The sequence below is a fragment of the Zalophus californianus genome, chromosome 17, assembly GCF_009762305.2.
Source record: "Zalophus californianus isolate mZalCal1 chromosome 17, mZalCal1.pri.v2, whole genome shotgun sequence".
NCBI lineage: Eukaryota > Metazoa > Chordata > Mammalia > Carnivora > Otariidae > Zalophus > Zalophus californianus.
The window spans coordinates 14,454,070-14,478,292 of record NC_045611.1 but is presented as its reverse complement, the minus strand read 5'-3'; the positions used below and the strand labels follow the sequence as shown (position 1 = coordinate 14,478,292).

The 24,223-nt window shown below is 39.7% G+C and overlaps 1 long non-coding RNA gene across 1 annotated transcript in view; it reads left to right on the top strand.

The window, feature by feature from the left end:
- The first annotated feature begins 5,353 nt into the window (after positions 1-5,353).
- Positions 5,354-24,223, top strand: part of LOC113935354 — a 61,522-nt gene continuing 42,652 nt past the window's right edge. The window contains exons 1-3 of the long non-coding RNA XR_003524027.1: positions 5,354-5,475; positions 19,139-19,212; positions 19,804-19,973. This is a non-coding gene — a long non-coding RNA (uncharacterized LOC113935354). The remainder of the gene's footprint in view (positions 5,476-19,138; positions 19,213-19,803; positions 19,974-24,223) is intronic.

Genomic DNA, 24,223 nt, shown 5'->3' with positions numbered 1-24,223 from the left:
AGGAGTGTATGTGTGTGTGTGCATGTGTGCACATATGTAAATGCATTTCTAAAAGACAGTGGATATGCACATTGGGCATACAGAGGCAGGCTGGAGCAGGGAAGGAGGTAGAGAACTCTATTGCTTGCCAGAATGAAGTAGCATAGCTGAGCTGCTGAGGGGGGAGTCTGAGAGAAGGAGCTACAGAAAAGAAAGGCAAGGAGTTGGAAAATCAAGAAAGAGCTAAGAATAGGGTAATGGAAAATCCCCATCCTTCCAAAATTCAAGGTGTTCACACAAATACCTGTGTAGGTTGTTTATACAAATCAAGTGCCAAGTACTTGTGTAGTACCAAGTACCACACCGGGATTGATACAGACCAGACGGAAGAAACAGACCAAAGGAAGTTTAATGCCTATGACAAATAGGATCTGGCCTAAAAGCCACCTGAACCCAGGAGTTTACAAAATTCTGGAAAAGGGCATTGGGCTTCCCATCAAATGACAGTTAGATCAAATCACTTGAAAAAAATTAATTTCAAGTGCAAGGTGACTTTGGCTGCTTTGGGCATTACAACTGATACCCTGCTGGCTAATTCTGGCCCAGGAACCATCTCCTCCAGAACAGGATCCCATGTCTTTTCTTCCCTTCCCAAATAGATTTTGTGCCCCTCCTGGGTACTCTCCCATTACCTTTATCATGGCCTTTATCCCATATTCTAATCGTCTGTTTCTGTTTCTGCCTCTCCTATTAGACTTAACATAGAGGGCTGGGCAGAGTCTGAGCTCATTAGCATCAGTGCAGCTCTGAGGCTGCAGCCGGAGGTACATACGTTTGTAAAGAGGCACTGAGAGCCATTAGAGAAGGGAATCAGAAATATAAAATCCAAGCCCAGACTTCAGTTAGGAACCAGAGCAAGGAAAACAAAAATAACAGACATTCTCAGGGGTTCAGTTGTAACATTTGGCATATTCGGGGGGCCCTCCCACATAGTCACATTTTATCTCCAAACCTATAAAATAAGGTGCTTTGGGATCATTTTTAGCCTGTACTTTGTTACCTATCATCACCATTTTCTGAAATTTTCAGAAAATATTTTTTTCTTACTTTCAACAATCACAACTGTGGGAAAAAAATCTAAATTCCTTTTTCTGAAAAGCTGTGTGTATTCTCAAATGTCCTAGGAAGGATGGACATGTGCTTCATGCATACAGCCTCAACAGTTTAATCCATAAAAAGAAAAAGGAAAATTTTCAGTGGTTGTAACACAAAGCCAAGCGTCTGCAGTGTGTCTTTGTGTTGATGACAGGGTTTGTGAGGGTATTTTTTCCCTGTCTTTATTTACTCTCTTGCCATCAAAGGAGGAATCAATTAGACCAAATAATAATATTTAAAATCTGACAGGCCTCGGGAGCCTGAAATGAAAAACTATAGCTGCCATATGGATGCTTTAGAGCCTGTGTTCTACGCATGACCAGGGACTCACCCTAGCTCGAAGCTGCGTGCACTCCCAGTGCCTGCACACAGCAGAACTAATTGGAGAGAAAGCTCAAATTCTCTGCATCTGAATGTCATTCCTTGTATTTGTTGATGCAAGTTAGAATCCCTCTCCATGTCTTAGGAGAACAAAACAGAAGAGCCTAGAACACAGTGAATAGTGCAGAATACTCAACTTGTCCTTGTAACTGCCTACACAAAGCAAAAAGGGTCTGAGAGGGGTTTTAACATGTGAAGTGTTTGTGTGGAAACCTAGGACTTCTGTGACTGTGTGTAGAGAAGAATTAAACAACAAAAGAAGTTTGAAGTATTTGTGTATTTTGTTGCTGTATCTTCTCATTCTATCCTCTCTCTCTTTTTTTTTTAACTTTAGCTCTCTCTTTCGGTAAGGGAATAAAAATTAAGTCTTTCATAAAGAAGATAAAAACACGGTTTTTACTGTGAACCAGGTACCGTGCATTGCTTTTCTTGAATTAGCTTTTCTTGAATTAGCATAGTGCAGTGTTTTTCTTTGCAGTGCTGGCAGCCCTGTACATGGATGTACATCAGAACTAGGGGGCACATGCATGTTTACCTGCATTGCTATCACGTGTGTTTATGTCCTAGCACAGCCATGCGTAAAAGTTTGTGTGTGCCTAAGTGTGGCCGTGTGCAAAGGGAAGGGACTCCTGCTCCATTATTCCAAGCAATTAAACTCCAACAGCTCAAGGATGAAGGAGAGGCCCTGATTTTCTTTTCCTTTGCAGTAATTGCCTCAGCAATCATCTTTGATCAGGGAAGAGCAGAGGAGGAGAGTCCTGAAAGTTGACATCCCTGGTATAAATATATACATTTACATACACAGGGGTAGCACAGCCCGGCAGCTTTTTACTGACGTCTCTGACCTGAAACCATTGTAACTCCATTGACACTTCATTTAATTGAATCCTTCCCTAACAGTGCAGAAGCCGAAGGACTTGAAAGGGGGAGGGGAGGAAGGATGGGTAATCAAGGCAGATTCCTCTGCCTGCATGTCTAAAAATGACAGGAAAGTAATTGCTTTTGAAAAGAAAAAAAAAAAAAACAGAAATAGCACAATTTGTTATATTTAGTAAGATGCTAAAATGCGATAAAGATTATGGGGGTTTTGCCCCAAACATAACAAAATCTCTACCCTGAGAACAACACTGATTTGGATTTCTGTACAGATAGGAATGATATGTGTTGTTTTTTTTTTTAACTTTTAAAGAAGAAAGAAAACACAATTCTAAGAAAGAGAAATCCAGAGTCTTCCCTGGTTCAAAATGGCCAGAGACAAAGTAAGATCATTCTGAGCCCAGAGTCACAGCACAGCCCCTTTTGTCAGCTTCAAATCAGGGAGCCTGAGGGTCAAACCAGTTTAACCTGCCTCCATGACACATCACCCACCCGCCTGACCCCAGAACGGCCTCATTTTTATGGATGCAGAAGCTCAGGGTGTAATTCATTCCCCGGCACACCCTGCTCGTTCAGTAGCCTGCTTTTGCCACAAAGGTACGCTGCATATTCTGCGCAGGCTGAACAGATGAGATATCAGTCTGCTTCCTGCTTAATGCAGGAGTTACCGTGCTTTACAGCTGAAGAGTAATGTCCCTTACCTGTCATCAGTCTGGGAGCCTAGATCAGCCATGCAAATTAGCACATGTCCACAAACTCAGGGTCTCAAAGACCTGGAGGATTCAGGCAGCATGTTTAGGAAACATAAAATCTGAAGGATATTTAATAACCTTTGCCTCCTTTGTCATCCATTCTCCATATTTGCTTCTTTGGTTGTATGTTAATGAGAACATGAGAGCATGTGCACAGCAGGCAGCTGCTTTGCCCTTTGATTTAGTACATGGTACAATGGAAAACAAGCAGGCAAACAAAGACCAGCATAACAACAATACATTGCGAGTATATAGCACGTTTGCAAAGCACTTGTACATACATTGTTAAATTTATTTAGGCCTTTCAACAACCTTGGTGTAGTAGCAGGAGGAGCAGCTTTATGCTCCCTTATACAGATCAGGAAACTGAGGCCCATATAGTTTAAAGAACTCACACAAGTTCTCACTGCTCACAAGCAGCAGAGGAAGGAGTGCTGGGGTGCAGCATTTTAGAGGGCTCTCTGCTCTGACTTTATCCTGGCTGCATCTCATCCCTTACCATTGTTTGAGGAGTCCATGAGATCAAGAGAGAGTACACACTCATCGTTCCTCAGCCTTCCCCACCTCTAGACCACGCTCTACAACCAGCTCTCTAGAATTTTAAGTGCACTTCCAAGACCTGCACAGGGCCATCCTCTAGGTCTGCATCCACCAAGCCCAAGGGGTGACTTTACAGGAGTGGGGAATGGATTTTGGATGTGCAGGCAGAATGTTCACACGTATGCATGAAATCATTCATAGTGAGAGACAAAGCCAGGGTGGCAAGAGCAGGTTTGAGGTCTGGAGGCTGTGAGCTAACTCCCCACACAGGATTCCTCCTCTAAAGTCTGAGAACTCCTCACTACAACCTGGCCTCCCAGGATGTTAACGAAGGTACGTATTTGTCAGAGTAGGAAGGTGGAACCTGTTTTATGCAACCATTTGACAAGTGACTTTTAAATATTTAGACATATGGTGTGTGGACCTCCATTTAAGCTCTCACCACAGGTTCTGCAAATGTTAGAAGTGGCTGGAGTAGCATTGGTGTACATAGTAGAGATGAATGAAAGTTTGGAAGAGACTGTATAATCTAGATTGTCACAACCTTCCATTAGCTCTCTTTAAAGGGCCAAACTATTTATTGGCCTTCATAATTCCATCAGTTTTCCCAACAGTTCATTAAAGACTGAAGTACCTATGTCCCCAATAGTTGAGGGTACCAATGATGGACCTGGTGATAAAGTAAACAAGGGTTTTATGTTTTATAAGTATATTAACAGAAGCTGTGGGTTAATTACTTTTCCAGGTTCCTAAATAATATTATCCTAAAAATGTTAGGACCCTAGCTAAAAGTGAAACTTTTCCTTCAGGCAGTTATTAAATCCTCTTCATCAGCAAGGGCAGGATTAAAACTTAGCCCCAGATTCATGACTAAGTTGATCAGCTATCCATTTTCAGCAAGAGAATCAGTTCTGAGAGAAGGCAGCCCAGTGCAGATGAGAAAATGTATTCCTGTGGCTCCCTTCAGAAGTTCACATCTGGTTTCTATAGAGATTCTCCTGCTAGCCTAAGGGACATGCCAAATCTGACCTCTTCAATGAAGTTCCCTCTCCTAACACTGAACTTCTGCAGTACTTTGTATCTCTGTAGGTATAGTGAGTATTATAGTCTTTCTTCATCAGTCATTCATGTTTCTCTTATCTCTCCTAATAGATTATATACAAGCCTGGAACCCTGAAATTTTCACCTTTAAATCCCCCAAATGCACAGTGCACACAGTAGGCATTCAGTGAATATTTAGCGAATATATAGGTGATTCCTACTTTTGTAATTGTTTTACACTTTTGAGGGGGTATATTTTGTATTTTTGCCACATTTTATGTGTTATGTGACCTCCTTTATGGTAATTCTGTAATTTTCAACCAAACCCTGAAGAATGCCATTAAAAACATACACATCACTTTTCTTTTACCTTGAGCATGTTCATAGGCTAACAGTATTCCTATTGTGAACAGAGGAATCTTTTAACAGTTGGTATATGGACTGAATATTTGTGTCCCCTGCCCCAAACTTCCTTATGTTGAAATCCTAACCTCCAATGTGATGATATTTGGAGATGGGATCTTTGGTAGGTAATTAGGCTCAGATGAGGTCACAAAGGTAGATTCCTCATGATGAGATTTGTGTCCTTATAAGAAGAAGCACAAGAGAGCTGGTTCTCCCTCTCCACACACACACTGAGGAAACCATGTGAAGACACAGTGAGAAGGCAGCCACCTCAAGCCAGAAAGAAAACCCTCACCAGGAACAGACCCTGCTGGAACTAGGTCTGGGACTTCTAGCCTCCAGAATTGTGAGAAAATAAATTTCTGTTGTTTAAGTCACCAATCTATAGTTTTGTTACGGGAGCCCAAGCAGACTAAGACAACTTGGAATGCTTCTAGCAGCAAATAACAAAAAACTCAACTTTTATTAGTTGAGTATGTAATAAAGACATTTACTCTCACATAGTAAGAGAATGTTAAGATGTTAGTAGTTCCAAAGACTCAAGAAGAATATTAGTATCACAAACTCAAAACCTTTTTGTCCTTCTGTTCTGCCATCTTCAGTATATTGGTTTTTTGTCCCTGTGCTTGTTACTTTATGGTAATGATTAAGAAAGTATACAGCCAGGAAAGGAAAGGAAAATAGGTGGCATACATAAGCCCAGTGTCTTTTTTAAAAAGGAAACTATTGGGGCTCCTGGGTGGCTCAATCAGTTAAGTGTCTGCCTTCAGCTCAGGTCATGATCTCAGGGTCCTGGGATCGAGCCCCGCATTGGGCTCCCTGCTCAGCGGGGAGCTTCCTTCTCCCTCTCCTCCCCGCTTTGCTCTCTCTCGCTATCTCTGTCTCTCTCTCAAATATATAAATAAAATATTTTTTAAAAATAAAATAAAAAGCAAACAATTTTCCAGTAGACTTGCCCCAAAATATCATTGTCTATGACTTTTTCGGCTACCTTAGCTTCAGTGGCTGGGAAGTTGAGTACCAAAGAAAGGAAAATGGGATTGCCAAATAGGTTTAGGCCAATCATGGTTCATCCACCAAAGATGAGCACATTGCCACCTGAACAAAATCTGGACTTTGTAAGCCAGGAAGAAAAGCTGTAAATATTATTGAATGGCCAACAAATAGTGTCTGCCCCTTTTCAACATGTTGTTTCAGTATTATCAACAGATGTCTTACTGTTTTCCCCAAACACACCATATTGAGATTATTCTAAACTGAAAGTTCCCATTTCAGCAGTACTGTACTGTGTGGGTCATATAGTGATTTGATATAACACATAAACTTGTCATACATAAAACCCACAAACTCAAGAAAAAAAGAAAAGCACCATGGAAATATATAATTAGATATTTATAGAACATGATAGGTTCTGAAAGTCTTGCCCAGTGGTTCTATACATTGGAATTAACACAGGGAGTTTTCACACAACACTGATGCTCCAAAACCAGACAAGCTAAGTCAGAATCTCTATGAGGTAAAGCTTCCAATGTGATTCTAACGTGCAGCCTATTTTGGGAATACTGCAAAAAAGATGTATAGGAAGCAAAGATACAAATCATCTCTATTTTTCGCCTCTCTGGAAACCTGTTCCTAGTCCATGAGAGATTTTGTCATAGTTTCTCAATATCCATATTTATTTATTCATTAAGATATTACTTATATATGTATGATATGCACATAACTCTGGGTACAAGGCTGTGGATATTATTTAAAACTTTTAAACAACCTGCACTTCAAGAATTTTCTATTCTATTGGGATAAATCAGTGAATGATTTCATTTAAACAAGATCATATTTGTTAAGTACCAAAAAGAGAGGTACAGATATTATGGCCTTTAGGAGGTTAGGTGAGGGACAAATAAATGAGAACAGCAATGATCACCAAAAGCCTTATACAGGTATAAGGGAAATTTGGATACACAATGGTAAAGGAGAGGCCGTATTTGTTAAGGATCACAAAATGCTAACTCTGAAGTGTTTGGAATCTGGATAAATCATTTGATTCTCTTAGGGGGTAGAACATAACACTAGAAGCATTGAAGACACTGGTGTTTTGACAGGATGGATGTCACAGATGAAGAAGATGGAGTGGTTAAAGCAGGCCCTAAAATCCTAAGTTTGCAGGAAAAAATTCAGGAATCAGCTGGGACTGGAGAATGATAACTTGGAAATTTCTACTAGGTAGTTGGAAATAAATGAGTATGCTTGGAACACAAGTATGTTTGGGGTATAGACATGATTGTGATAACTGTGAAGGTGGGCATGGAAGTAGAAAACTAGAAGCCAGAACTCAAAAATGTCAAGAAACTCAAACAGAACCCCTCCAGGATCTCTCCCTTCTTGGAGTCAACACTGTGCCTTGTCATTTTAGTATTTGACACAACTGTAGTACAATTATTCATCAGTCAGGGAATATTTAACCGTCACTTACTATGTGCCAAGTTCAGGTGATATAGCAGCAAATGATGCAAGCAGGAGCTACATTTTAGGAGAGAATATAAGAAAATATGCAGGTAAACGACAATTTCAGGAATGGTTAAGTTCAATGAAGAAAATAAGATGGGATAATGTGAAAGAGACTGTGGTTGGGTGGATCTATTAACCAGAGCAGTCAGGACCTGAATGATGAGAAGGAAACAGCCATGCAAAGATCTGGGTAATGAGCATTCCCAGAAGGACCAGAAGGGTAATGAGCATTCCCAGAAGTAACAAAGGCCCTGTGCAGGGAATGAGTCAGCATATTCAAGATATAGAACAAAGGCTGGAGCCTGGAAGCCAAGGGGAGAACAGAATGAAACTCACATATTCATTTATTTCACACATATTTAAATAAGGGCCTTCTTTATAAATAAATAAATAAATTTATGAAATATGGGCTGGGCTGAAACAGAGAACAGACTGAGTTTTTCTACATGGAGATTAAATTAAGTCATATGTGTAGGCAGAGCCTTGAAGCCCCAGTAAGGAATTTAGGTATTCTTCTGGTTACAAAGATGAATTCCTGGAAGGTTTTTATTATAGGAAAGACATTATCCAGTTTACATTTTATTAATTTCCCCATGTATCTTTTTCAGGCAGACCATGAGAACCTTCAAAGGGGCAACAATCTTACTCACCTTCAAATTTTCCAGTGTCTGAATAAAGGGCCTAAACTTAGTAGGCACTTACTAATTGTTTATTGAGTGAATGAGACTATAACTAATGTCTCCACCTTGAGCCTAAGAAAACTGCTTCAAAAAGAGACACAAAAAGTTCCTCAAAGAATTTAGACATGGAATTATCACATGACCCAGCAATTCCACTCCTAAATGTATATCCAATCAAAAACAGGTATTCACACAAATGCGTGTATACAAGTGTTCATAGCAGCATTATTCACAGTAGCCAACCAAAAGGTGGAGACAATCCAAATCTCTACCAATGGATGAATGGATAAACAAAATATGATATATGCATACAATGGAATATTAATCAGCCACAAAAAATAATGAAGCACTGATACATGCTACCACATGGATGAACCTTGAAAAATTATGCTAAGTAAAATAATCCAGACACCAAAGTTTACATAGGTTACATTCAATTTATATGAAATATCCAGAATTGTTAAGTCCATAGAAACATAAAGATAGAAAATGATTGCCAGGGGCTGAGGGGAAGAGGGAGTGAGGAGTGACTACTTAATGGGCATGAGGTCTGATGTGAAGGTGATGAGGATATTTTAGAACTAGATGGAGGTGTTGGTTAGACAACACTGTGAATGTGCTAAATGCCACTGGATTGTACCCTTTATGATTAACTTTATGTAATGTGAATTTCACCTTGATAAGAGAGACAGACAAAAGTGTCAGTTGCTTTAAATCATGGGAGGAGCAGGTACAAATTCCATATTTAAGAAATTTGGCAGATAAAGGGAAGAAAGAAATAAGAAGGTAGCTAGATGAACTATTGGCTCCCAAGAGGTTTTTTGGATTAACAGGAAGATTTTTGTATATTTTAAGGCAAAGAGGAAAAGGGTCAGGCTGAAATGTAGGGGAACTCTCTGGGGTCTTCACCAGTCTAAGACGCTGGAGACTTATACATAACCCTAGGCTAAAGAGCTTGGTCATACACTCTGATGAAGAATGCAATTAGGATACTTCTAGGAGAAATGCACCTGGACAAAGCATTAAAAATGATCTGGTCCACACTCTCTATTTACTAATGTGGCAGCCAGCTCTCCTAATTTAAGTGACTTTACCAAGTTCACAACTAGGTGGTGGAAATCAAGTCTCGAGGCTTACCAGTTATAACAACCATGTTTATTTTTACTTTATCAATAGTTGAGATTATCCACAAAGGCCATTAACTGTTTCACTTGTAGTTTATCCTTCATTTTGGAATTTTCTCATTCAATGAATGTGCATGATAAGTGCTAGGAATTCAGGAGATGGACATGTTTGGCTGATGAGTTCTACTTACCCTAATTATAATATGTCATTAAATTCCAAGGCCCAGTAGGCTGATAATGTTGCCAAAAACGTAGCATGCTGGGGATTTACTTATCTTTCTAGGTCTGAGGTGTGATAACAAATGATGTTTGATCTGTGTGTGTGCTTATGGGTGTGTCTCTATGTGAGAGATATTTCTAATGAATTAATTAACTGATTAAATAGGGAATATATTATCAGAATTCAAAAAGTCCAAAAGGTACACAATGGAAATCCTCTTTCTCTGTCTCCCATCTACTCAGTTCCCTTGCCCAATGGCAATCCATGTTACCAAGGTTTTGTGTGTCCTTTTAAAGATATTTTATGCATATACAAGCAAATACATATTTGTGTATACTCCCTTCCCCATTTTTACACAGATAGCACACCAAACATCCTGCTCTGCATCTTTTTAAATATATATATATATAATGTTTATAGGTATTTATGGTTTTTCTGGACCTCTCCTGTCATCTATTTCATTTTCCTGCCATGGATACAGAGAAGGAATTTCTATGTAGGAGAGTCCTCAGTCATTTTACAGCTTCATGATATCCCATTGTTGGCTAAACCATTATTTATTTAACCAGTCTCCTACTGATAGACTTTCAGGTAATAACTAATCTTTTACTATTACAAAGTTGCAGTGCATTGCCATTTCACATGTGTGCAAGTATATCTGTAGAATAAATTCATAGAATTGGACTTACTAGGTCAAGGGGTATGTGCATATTATTTTAATGGATCTTAGAAAATTGCATCCCATAGAGAGTGTGCCAGTTTGCACTCCCACCAGCAATGTGTAGAAAACCTTGTTTTGCCACATCTTCACTAATACATTGTATTATCAATAATTTTGGAGTTTTGACAATGTAGTCAGTATAAAATTGTATCTCAGTGAGGATTTAATTTGTATTTCTTACTGTGAGTGAGATTGTTTTTATATGTTTAAAAGTCATTTTATTCCTTTTCCTTTGAACTATTTGCTGGTTTCCCATTAGGTTATTGTACTTTTATACATTGATTCATAGAAGCTTTTTATACATTATATAAGTTAGCAATTTGTTTATGATATGAATTATAAAATTTCCAAGTCTGTCATATCTCTCTTACTTTGGTAATGATGATTTTTGCTATAGAGAAATTTGTTTTGATTTTAATATAATGAAGTTGTGAATCCTTATATTATGACTTCTGGAGTTTGTGCCATATTTAGGAAGGACTTTTCTCACTCTCATACTATTTTTTTTTAATTCTCTCATTATTTTTTCTAGTAATTTTGTGCTTTTATTTGTATATTTTTAATTCATCTGGAATTAATTTTGGTGCATTTGTTGGGTACTGTCCCAACACCATTTTTCCCTTACTGAGCAAATGTCATTTCTGTTTATTCCTACAGTATAACTTGAATCAAAATAGTGCTCCAAATATCCAAATGAAATTAATATTGATTGAATTCCTACTGTGTGCAAGGGCATAATTTCATAATGTTTTCTTTTTAATTTTCCCTTTTTTTTTAAGATTTATTTGCAAGAGAGAGAGAGGGAGAGTACGAGCATGGGGTGGGGCAGAGGGAGAAGCAGACTCCCCGCTGAGCCCCCAAAGTGGTCTAGATCTCAGGGTTGAAGGCAGATGCTTAACCGACTGAGCTACCCAAGTGCCCCTTTAATTTTCCTTTTTAAGAAGAAAGGAGACAGAATTTTAAGTCTTGAGATCCAGAAACTTATTTTAGTAAAGAAAACAAAAAAAAATCTTCATTCAACAATTTAAGTCTCTTGCTATCACTATGAACTAGTTATAATCATATTCAGTAAGACAAGCTAGTTCAAGCTGCAAGCAAAGAAAACACAAATGGTTCTTTATAGGTATGAACCTCCTCTGTAACCAGGGCAGGGAAATGAACTAGATGACAGGAGAGATCTCACATACCACAATATCTATGAAAGTGAGATGCTGCTATATAAAGATAGTGGTGAGGGTGCCTGGGTGGCTCAGTCATTAAGCATCTGCCTTCGGCTCAGGTCATGATTTCAGGGTCCTGGGATCAAGCCCTGCATCGGGCTCCCTGCTCCGCAGGAAGTCTGCTTCTCCCTCTCCCACTCCCCCTGCTTCTGTTCCCTCTCTCACTGTGTCTCTCTTTGTCAAATAAATAAATAAAATCTTTAAAAAAAAATATAGTGGTGATAGACACTATGTAAACATTCACTTGAAATAATGCTTATGGGCTCAAAATGGATCACTACTAAGAGATTTTAAAATAAGGTGTCTTTTTTTTTTAAATTCCAGTATAGTTAACATATAGTGCTATATTAGTTTCAGGTGTACAGTATAGTGAGCCAGTAGTTCCATACATTACTCAGTGCTCATCAAGACGAGTGCACTCCTAATCCCCTTTACCTATTTAATCCAACCCCCACCAATCCCCCACTGGTAACCATCTGTTTGTTCTCTATAGTTAAGAATCTGTTTTTTTGGCTTGTCTCTTTTTTTTTACCTTTGTTTGTTTGTTTTATTTCTTAAATTCCCACATATGAGTGAAATCATATGGTATTTGCCTTTCTCTCTGACTGGTTTGTATTGCTTACCATTTTACTCTCTAGCTCCATCCATGTTGTTGCAAATGGCAAGATTTCCTTTTTTATGCCTGAATAATATTCCATTGTATGTATATACACACCACATCTTCTTTATCCACTCATCTATCAATGGACACTTAGGCTGCTTCCATAATTTGGCTATTGTAAATAATGCTACAGTAAACATAGGGGTGTCTGTATCCTGTATTTTTAGGGTCAATACCCAGGAGTGTGATTATTGAATCATAGGGTAGAGCATTGTCTTTTAAATATACTTTCCTTTAGTGTGAGGAAGAACACCATAAAGACATGTCTCTTCATGTCTTCTGCCCGTTTCTTGACTGGATTTTTTTTAAAGATTTTATTTATTTATTTGAGAGAGAGAGAGAGAGAGAGAGAGAGAGAGAGAGCACAGGCGGGGGGAGGGGCAGAGGGAGAGGGAGAAGCAGGCTTCCTGCTGAGCAGGGAGCCTGACGCAGGAATTGATCCCAGAACCCTGGGATCCAACTCAGGAAATGAGTTGGACGATGTTGTGATCTGATACTCAACTCAGCTACCGACTGAGTTGGTGGCCAACCGACTGAGCCACCCAGGTGCCCTTGACTGGATTTTTTGAGTTTTTTGGGTGTTGAGTTTGATAAGTTCTTATAGATTTTGGATACTAGCCCTTTATCTGGTATGTCATTTGCAAATATCTTCTCACATTCTGTAGGTTGCCTTTTAGTTTTGTTGATTGTTTCCTTTGCTGTGCAAAAGTTTTTTATCCTGATGAAGTCCCAATAGCTCATTTTTGCTTTTGTTTCCTTTGCCTCTGGAGACGTGTCTAACAAAAGGTTGCTGCAGCCAAGGTCAAAGAGGTTGTTGCCTGTGTTCTCCTCCAGGATTTTGATGGATTCCTGTCTCACATTTAGGTCTTTCATCCATTTTGAGATTATTTTTGTGTATGGTGTAAGGAAATGGTCCAGTTTCATTCTTCTGTGTGTGGCTGTCTCATTTTCCCAGCACCATGTGTTGAAGAGACTGTCTTTTTTCCATTGGATATTCTTTCCTGCTTTGTCAAACATTGGTTGACCATAGAGTTAAGGGCCCATTTCTGGGTTCTCTGTTCTATTCCATTGATCTATGTGTCTGTTTTTGTGCCAGTACCATACTGTCTTGATGATGACAGCTTTGTAATATAGCTTAAAGTCCAGAATTGTGATGCCAGCAGCTTTGATTTTCTTTTTCAACATTCCTTTGGCTATTCGGGGTCTTTTCTGGTTCCATACAAATTTTAGGATTGTTTGTTCCAGCTCTGTGAAAAGTGTTGATGGTATTTTGATAGGTATTGTATTGAATGTGATAACCACTCTTTTAAAGAAGAGATGGAAACTGATGGTGAAGAGGAAAGGGAGGCATTTACAGTTTGATACTTCCCATCTATAGTGGCTTGAATGGTGTCCCCCACAAAAGTCATATCCACCCAGAATCCCAGAATGGTCTTGCAGATGTAATTAGTTAAGTTGAGGCCATACTGGATTAATCTGGGCCCTAAATCCAAAGACTGGTATCCTTACTTATAAGAAGAGGAGAGAATACACAGGATCAGAGGGAAGGTCATGTGAAGACGAAGGCAGGTATTGGAGTGATGTTGCTACAAGCCAAGAAATGCCAAGGATTGCCAGGAACCACCAGAGGCTAAAAGAGACAAGGAAGAGTCCTCCACTAGAGACTTCAGAAAGAGTGTGGCCTTGCCAACACCTTGATTTTACACTTCTAGCATCTCAAGTTGTGAGAGAATAGATTTCCGCTCTTTTAAGCCACCCAGTTTGTGTTAATCTTTTACAACAGCCCCAGGAAATGCACATACCACCCTATTGGAACTTAATGCACCACCCTAAACAAAAGTTTTTCCTCTGTGTATCCCATCTATCCTTCTTCAAAGTAGGCTATAAGTGTAAATATTCTCTTAAGGTGGATCTTTGGGTTTTCAGGTTTACCAGACGATGTTGTGATCTGATACTCACTAGCTATAATGCCTCTAGCAGTTTTTTTTTCTGTAAAATGCAGAGAATAATACCTGTTTCCTTCATAAAGTGTTATTTTTAAAAGATGAGTTAGTATGTGCAAAAGTACTATTTATACTAGAAAATACTATGTAAATGCACATTTGATTATTATTATTGCAACTTTGTAAATAGTAAATCCAGATAGTCACCAGCCCAGACTTTTATTTTTATGAGCCTAATTTCATCCACAACAATATTCCTAATAAGAAAATTATCCTTCTGATTTCCCTATATAAATTATTATCTACCTTGAGAAAATTCCCAAAAGACTTTCTTTCCAAGGTTGACTCATTAATAACTTTTCTTAGTCATTAGGTATCTCATTTCCTCTATCTTAGAAGATCATGGGTGTCAATGAAGATATGGGACTCATTTATTCCTTCTTGTAAATATTAATAATGTCCATATGCCAGGCACTGTGCTTGCTAACTGAGATTCAGTGTCCAAAAACAAGATAGCAAAGCAGGATAAGGTGATGGGGGGAGTGGCCTCTGAGGTGGGTGGTCTCTGAGAAGGTGATATTGGAGCCAATACCTAAAGAACAGGATGAGCAGCCATGTAAATTGTTTTGGCTGCTGTGAAGAGAACGCAAGTTGTAAAAGTGGAGGCAGGCAGGCCCATTAGGAGGTTTCTAGGGATAATAGGATGGTGGCTTGGACAAAAATGGCCTTGGGGTACTGGTGTAGATAGACCTAGACACATCTGAAGGGACATCTATCTCATGGATAGATGAGATATTTGGCTGAGGGAAGAAGAAAAGAGCTCAGATAACCTGATTCTTTTCATCATAAACAGCTCTGATTGAAAGCAGCCCCACTAGTACACCAAATTCTACAAATCACTGTTGTTCAAATATCTCTGTCCCACTGGAGTAAATCTGCATTTTCTACTGGAAGACAGAGACCAGTGTAGTTGAGCTCAGTTGTCTCATTTCAGCTGCTCAGAACACGAATTTCTTTAAAGGTACACAAAGAAAGGAATTGTCTATGAGCCCCTGCTCTTTTTAGGGCCATGAATGGCTTTGCCTCTTTCTAAATCCACTAAGGAAGGCTTAAGGGCATTTATCCTACCCCTGATTCTGGTATAGGATAAGAGAATTTGGATTATTACATTTTTCTGTGTCTGTCATCTGAGAAATGGGGATATTAATGCTCACCCTGCAGAGGTTATCTGACATTAAATGGAATAATACATGGCTTGGCAACTAGCTGAACTTCAGTAAAAACTAACAATGGTAGTGATGGTGATCAGTGTCTCAGGAGATTAGAGGTGGGAGAAATGGACCCAATCTCACCAGCTTGTGATCATCTCATTCCATCTAAGTCTTTCCACTACCAAAAACTCTTATTATGACTCGAACCTGGGTCTATAAAGGAATATCCTGGGATCTGAAAAGCAATATTGGTTCTTCCACAGCACCAGCTCAGGCTGACCAGGTAACCTCTTGGTGTCACTGTCTTACTTATTCCTAGTTCTTTTGTGAGGTATAGGAATAATTTTTGAAACAGTAGCAAGAAAAAAAGTTTCCAATAAAATAATGAGCCTTTCTTATTTTGAGCTTTCCTTTGATGCTTGCCACCTCCCTCCCATTATGGTTCTTTGTCCACCATTGAAAAGGCCAGTGTCCTCAATTTGTGCCCAGCTGGAAAGAGACCATTGAGCTGAAGAGTGCAAAGAAGCAAAGAAATCACACTGAGATGATATTTTCCTTTATGAGATACTTCAACAATCATAACAGAGAATGTCTTATGAGCTGACCATCAGTTTTAAACATGAAAAATATTTCCTGGCTTTGGGGCAGTCATTATGCCCCTATATTTTAGATGTCACTAACAAAGCAAGTGGGAGGTTTGTCTTATATAAATAACATACTTAAAATAAGGAGCAAAAGAAAAAGATAAAAATCACTGCTTCCTAAGCCCTGATATATACCGAGTCCAGCACATTTGGCAAGAGGGTTGCATTCTTGATCCTGATGCATTACTCCTATGACTTCTCTCCAGTTCATTCTATTTTCTCATAATGTCTCTCTATTTTTGTATGATTTTGATATCTTCTTTCATGTTTTTAATCACTCTAAGCACACTTACTCTGCAGTCTCCACCAGATTGCTCTATCTGAAATTCTCAGAGCTCTAAATTGGCTGTTTTCCTTTGTCTGCTACTCTCACGCATGGTTTCTAGTTTTGTAACGTGGCTATATCTTCAGCAGAGTTTTCTCTGTGAAAATCCCAGGTGACCGATATGAAGCTGTGGCCCTCCAGAGTATTTTGGGGTTTGCTTCTGCCAAACGCTATGGGGATGTTACTAGCCTGAGACCAAGTTTGATTTTAATTTTTCAGCTTAGAGGTCCCTGAACTTGATAAATAGTAAAGATAGATCCTCAAACCTGTAAGAAATAGTTACAAATTCTCAGTGGAGACTTTTTCTCACCCATGGGGCAGGAGAAGTCAAGCATCCTTGGAACAACAGATGGTTGTGTTTTTTTCCCCCTAAGCCATCCTTTTAAGGGTCCTGGTTTTATGTGGGGATATCAGTTCCAACTTCCTAACTTGCATGGGCCCCTATCCCCACATGAATGTTAAAAGCTAATCCCTGCAGTCACTGAGACTGGGCAGTACTCCTCAAGGCCGATTCATGTTCCATGGCTTACTACTCTTATTTCAGTTCCCTCTTTGTACCTGGCATTTCGGGATTTGTATCCTTGAAAACTTAGCCATTTATTTAAAAGAACATGTGTTCTACTTTATTTGGAATATCTTAACATTTTTGATGAGAAGAGCATTTCTGTTCTACCATATGGCTGGAAGTTGAAATACCAATTCATTCTTCATACTGCAGCCAGAGAGAACTTTTCATACAACATACAAATATGATTTTGTTATCAGTCTTACTTAAAACACTGGAGTGGCTTCCCAATGATCTGAGGATGGAAACTAAAATCCATAATCTGCAAGGCCCTGAATGAACCTTACCTACTTCCCCATCCTCATGTTGCACCATTTCCCTTCTCATCTCTGTGTTCTACTCACATGAGGGTTCTTTCAGTTCCTAGAATGTACCTCAGTCCTTCTTACCTTAGCAACTTTGCTAGTTCTGTTCCCTATTTCTGGAATACCCTCATGCCTTCCCAGTTCACTTATGCTTCAGATCTCAACGTAATTGTGCAATGGCAGTCGTCTAGGTAACTTTCCTCTGATATATGTGTATATTGGCTCAGATACCCTCTCCCTATTATACTTATCACCATTGTGCTTTTACATTTATTTTTGAAATTATTTTTTTTAATATTTCTCTCACCTCCTGCACTGCAAGCTCTGTGAAGGCAGGTGCTGTGTCTATTCTTGTTTAACATTTTTATTAGTACGAGTAACACTAACTGCTACATTGGTGTTAACACAAAAACATCCTCCGTAACTTAACACCATAAAGATTTATTCTTCATATCGTAGTCCAGTATGGGTCAGGCAACTCTTTTCCAACTGGATCCCAGAGACCTAGGTTGCACCACCGTCTTCAACATATTGCCTTCTAGGTTGCAGTGGAAGAAAAAGAGAACAAAGAATACGGTGGAAGGTTTTTATGAGCCAGACCAGGCATACCTCACTTCCACCCACATTCTCTTGGCCAAAGCTCAGTCACAACGCCCTGTAAATTGCCCAGGAAGATGAAGAGAAAATGGTTATCAGCAAGCACTCAAGTCTCTGCCACCCCATTGTATTTTTAGCAACGAGCAGTCCCATACAATAGGAAGTTCTCAACAAATGCAGATTGAATGAATCAGCAAATGGACAGATGGACAGATGGAGAATGGATGGATAGTTTTGTTGTCAATGGGTAGCTCATTGATTCAGCTATTCTTTAAGTTCTTTGAGTATAGAGACCATATCTGCATCGCCCATCATGGGAGAAAAGTTTGGGGCACATAGTAGAAACTCACACAAGAATAAATGATCACCACTACTCGGAAGATTTCAGGGAGATAAACTGCTAGTATATCATCAAAGGAGGGTAAAGAATGAAACTGGAAAAGCAATTTAAGAAGTGAATTTGTGAAAGCATGGAATGGATGAGGGAAAAAAGTAGAAGAAATGGTGAAGAAATGTTAGTATGTGTATAGTTAAGAGTAACAAGGAAAGGAATCAATGGAGATTGGAGAAACTAGCAGGGATAATGCCTCCCCTGGCTAGTGTAGCAAAACACTGTGTCTGCCGAATCCGAAACCCCATTGTTTTCTCTTTTGATGTATTATAGACTTACTCCTAGGAATAAGGATGCCTCTTTAGTGAGATAGCACCTTTTCCCTTCCCATTTTTGACCCTTAGTGTTTACAATGCATAAAATGTGCCCAGGAAGTATGTATTTGGCCTGGCCAGAAGTTAGTACTACAGAAGGCATTTTGCCCCTGACCATGCAAAATGGTAAACCACACTAGTTCCAGCCCCAGCTGTCAGGCCAGGATTTCTCCCTAGCCCTTCTCCAATCAATACATAGAGCTGCCTGGTGCCATCGGGAGGGAGCTGTATTTAAAAAAATGAATGAAGTAAAACAGCCAAAATCTTTCTGTTCTTTACACTCTTCTCTGCAGCTTTCTGCTCCTGGAGAGGGACCACCGTGAGAGCTGCAGATGAGCAGCATGAGGATGCCATCCTCCCCTGCCCCAGAAAGGGTCAGGGTTACAAAAGTAGCCAGCCCTACATTACGGGCTTCTGAAATGCACTGTCGGAGTTAGTGACAGGGGAGCTGCTCTACATCTGGGGCTACAGCAGTGCAGTGAGCTTTAGTGGATCAATACTTTAGTCTTGTCATGCTAATTGCTCATTGGTTGACATTCATGATCCTTCCTTGCTCCCTCCCTATGTAAACTCTTTACAGCTGGAACAGCGAGATGCAAAATCCTGAACCTTCAAAGCCAGCTCCTGCAGAAGAGAGAGGGCCTGGCAGCTGAGGTATGGTGCTCCCTCATTTTTTGCCCCCCTTTAAAAAGCTTCATGTGTGTCTGCATGTGGTCGTGTGATAGGGAGCCGCACGAAGAAATGCCTGGGGTAACTCTCTGCAACACATAAATGGTATTACCTTTTCAGAACAAAACCATCTCTCCTCCCCTTCCACTCCTCCCCTCCCCCCTAAAAAAACCCAGAACACAGAAAAATACCCGCCCCTTTCTATGAGTTTGGTTGCAACCATTCTTCTGCTTTGGTGTATGTGTCACCCTCCACCAGCTCACAATGAACGTGTACCTGCACAGTCCTCTTTGCTCCCAGACTAGGGCATGTCAGACTGAGCTGCCATGTGTGTGTGCTTGTGCATGTGTGTGTGTTTGTATGTGTGATCACGCCTACCATATTGGCTTCCTGTCCCTGGGACATCAGCTTTTCGAGCTAGCTGAGCCTGTCCCCACAACCACTGTTGCCACTGAGACCACCCCAACTCCTACCCGGTGAGCTTCAGGCCTGTGCTATGCAGTGTTTTGTTAAGCCGTTTAGTATTAATTGATTTTTTTTCCATTTTTTTCTTTCTTTCCCTGGGCGGGTCAATAGCTGGATGCTTCAGGAGCAGAGGATCTATCAACTGCAGACCAAGCATAGGGAGACGCAGGCAGACCTGGAACAGAAACCCAGCCAGCTCCAGCCGCTCCGACAGTACTTGGTGGCCAGAGAGTCAGCAGCAGGAAGCATGAGGCAGGAAATTACCCAATCCTTGAGGTCTGGTAAGTTTCCTCACTTTTGGGAAGTGAGGCAAATGATAACCAAGTCTTTCGTTCCTTTCTCAAAAGAGTCCACAGCATTTTTGCTGATTTCAGTTAATGAGCTAAAGATCAAAATTGGGATGCCCTCAGCAGACCTGGGAGGATGGAGGGGTTGTGAGGGAGCTTGCGGGATAGGTGAGGGCTAACCAAACTCCAGTCCTAAGGAGAGCCACTGCAGCCAAGCAGATGACCTGGGTATTGATCCCTGCCTCCTGATATTGATTTCCTCTTGGGGCCAAGAATGGGGTGGACCTACAGAGGACAGGAGGAGAACCGACACCCTCCCAGAGGGCCAGGCAGCCCTAATTGGTGATAACAATGTTAAGTGGTCAGCCTGGAGATGAGGTTTGCTCACATCTATTGATCTGCACTCCCCTGGGATATAAATCCTCCTGAATTTGCTTCCATGATATAAATATTTATAATTAAAATAGCCTAGGAGCCTCTTCCAGGCACAGGGAGAGTGGCCCATCCCAGGGTAGGTGTGATATCAGTCTCTGCCATCTCCGTACTTTGTACGCTCTTCCCACTCTCGCATCTGTTTATTCACCTCTGCTTTCTCTTCTGAACCCTATTTTGCTCACCCTCTGAGTGACAGGCACAATGTCTCAGACTATCAGAAGCCAGGAAAAATCTATTCTTTCTGAATGCAGCCTCCAGCTGAGGAGGGAGTGCTGCTCCCCGCAGCCAACGCTAGACAGTTTCATGTGCATTCAGGAGCCTGGACTCAGAAAGGAATGGGCTGTTTGGCGGCGGGGGGGTGTAAGGGGAAGACTTCTTTAGTTGTTGCTTTGTTCTTGCTTCCATTGGGGCATCAGATTGGATCCAGTAACAAACAGCTTTTTAACACAAATGTGTTAACCAATGCCAAGATCCTGTGTTGGCTCACTTGCAGTTAAATCTAGAAGAAAAATTTGAAGGCCCTCACACTCCTATTTCTCAGGACCTCATAAATCTAAGCTCACATGAAGTGACCAGAGCATCCCTTACCCAGGAGAATGGGGGGAAAGGATGCTGAGGACTTATTTGGAGGCAGAGCCCTTGAAACCAAGTGGAAACACCAAGACCATTGACCAAAGTTTTGTCTACTGCAAGGACAACCTTATAAAGGATTGAAACCATTTGACTTCAGTTTTTTAAAATTTGAGTAGTATAGAGAATGGTTTTCGAAGTCATTTACTGTGCTTCCTAAACCTACCATTGGCTTTAGTGTCCAGGATACAAATCTGTTCACCCTGAATCCATCGTTTCTTTGATATCCAGGATACAATCTTTTCAGTTCTGGAACTTCTAACTTTTTATCAGGTGTCTGCCTTGCTTCAGTGCTTATATCTTGAACTGTGTATCTTTGTGTGTCTGCCCTCAGCAGGTTTCATTAATTTGTAATTGATGCCTACAAAACTGTTTAAGGACTTCAGGATCTTATTCTTGTTGAGGAGGTGTGTTGGTGGGTGCGTATGCACTGTGTAGGATGCGAGGAGAATTCACTGGGTTTTACGTCTCCTCATTTCAGAATATTTAGTCACTCTAGTCCATTTGTGTGAGTCAGTAAGTGTATGTCTGTGCATCTCTGTGCAGCTGTCTGTACTTGGGAAGCAATGAACGTAAGCAGGTTAGAGTGGTGCCCCATGTTTCTCTTGCATTTGCATTAACTGTGTTTTTCCCAGATGCATATTAAGCTTTGCTCTTTTTTTCTTTTTGTTCAGAAATGGTAGTTTCAGAACTCAAATCTAGCTCATTTGTCTCTTTTAGCAAATGATTGAGGGTTAAGGACTATTCCAGTTGGCAGGCAAGGGTCCGTATTTTAGACTCCATTTGGCTTAGATCATTTACACAGAATAAAAGTCTAACAGGTATAATCGCAACAGGCTTGACTTGAGAATGTTTCTAAGCATACTTGAGGTTGAAAAATACTTCAAGCTAAAAATGGAAGAATGTTCTGTTTAGTAACTTGTATGGCTCTGTGGTAATGGAGAGAATTGGAATGCAGTTCTCTTTGTTTGATTTATATGGCGACACTCAGAATGTGAAAGGTGTATTTTACTGTAGAAATAAAGTTTCCACCTTGACCTAAAGAATAGAAGACTTGGGTCAGTACTTAAATCCTTCTCTGCTAGGTTATAACGAAAAGCATAATTAATAACTAGATGTTTTTTTGGAAGAAAACTCCTAAGATTCGTGTCTTTCTCCCATTGTTTGCAATATTTGTCAACATGTGCTTACATGATTCCTGTGAAGAACAAGCTTATTTGGAGAAAGTGATCTAAATTTTAGAACTGAACTCACTCCACTAATTAAATGTGTTTCTGTGTGATCTTAGTGCCACTAAATCTAAAAAGCACATACATAAATTCATTGCTGTCTTGTGCTACTGTTCCTACAGGTCATATTTGAAAGCTTGTTACCAGCCATAGGGAAATAATTATTATGATGGAATAACCCAGTGGCTTAGGATGGCAAGCTTCAGTGTCTTCAGTCTTATAAGAATTTAACTCCTATGTTATAGATATATGTTATGTGCTACATCTGCCTTTTATATTTTATACATATATGGTTTTCAATCCCATTTGTCTAAAAGGTTCTATATTCAGTATATTTTTAATGCAAGGATAGAAACATTTCACTCTTGTTTCTATATTCATAACATAAAATATAATGATACTGATATTTCACTATTATTTCTATAGAAAAATATATGTATTATGTTTCAAGCCTTTCTGAGCATCTTGACATACTCATTTGACCCTTAGAGCAAACTTATGAGATAAGTTAGAGCAAAGTCATTACCTCCATTTTACCAATAATAAACATGAACAAGGTGACACAGATATGTATATCAGACTTGGGCTAATGACCTGGGGGTATGGACCCCTGGTCAAGTGCTCTTTCCTAAGTTACCAGCTGCCTCCATTAATATTTGATAAAATTTTAGCATATTCTGTACCAGCACCTATCACAACCATTGAAATGCATATAAGGCAAACGTTGGTTGAAAATAAATGATCGTTAGCATTCTGCTCATGCAAGAAAAGGTAGTAAATAAGTATTTCAGGCATCTTTCTTTGGCCTTTATCACACCACTACTGGCTACAGAGTCTGACGCCATGATAGACCTTTCTTGTTAGACTCAGAAATTCTGTGAGTTATTAATATACCCAATCAATAGTTTTGCTCCCCAGGAATATGTCCCTATGAAAATACAGTGAGTATATATTACTCAGTTCACAGAACTGACATGCACATATTTAGTCTTCATACCACCAACATTTGCTTTTAAAGAAACATTATGTATCATTTGAAATATCAAAATAAAACACTTAAAATCAACCATAAACTTCTTTCTCTTCCTGAAATAACCACTATCCCTTTCCCCAAACTTGTTACTTATTCAGGGGTTCTGTGTCATGGACCCTATTTCCAGACTGCCATAGCCCTGAAGCCTATGAACCTCTTCTCAAAATAATACTTTTAAACATATGAAATAAAATGTATAGAATTACAAAAGAAACCAATTTATATTGAGATTGAGTTATCAAAAGATTAAAATCATTTAAACATTAAAAACAATTTCTGATATGATAATACATATATTTTTTATTAAAATATTGATATGGTCCACTGGTAGATCTATTACTATAATTTTGGGGTGAATAAGATCCATTGGAGGATCTACTGCTATAATTTTAAGGTAGTGATGAACATTAGGGATATTTTGAAATTACCTACAATATGTGATACGGGTGTGATATGAAAATAGCTGTGAATTTTGTTGATGACATTGTCACTGCTACCGTTAATATTACTGTGGTTTGTTTCCTACAGTTATAATTGAAGGAAATGCTAAATGTGGTTCAATATTAGTGAAAATAAAGGTGTGATTTTTTTTTTTGTCCCATCCAAGTTTATAGACCCACTGAACTCTATCCATGGATTTATTAGGAATCAGTGGATGCCAGGTTAAGAACCCCTGCTTTAGCTACTTCCTACTCATTTTTCAAAATTCAACTGAAGCATCATCTCTTCTAAACAATTTCACCAGCCTTCCCCCAGGAGGAATAAACTGCCACTTTTCTGTGCTTTAAGTGCACCCACAACCTCTCTAACACTTAGCACACCACAGGATTCACATCAATTTACTTGCCTGTCCCTCCTAAAGAGTGCACGTTCCTGAGGGCATGGCCCATGGCTTTTTTCCACCACCTACCACGATG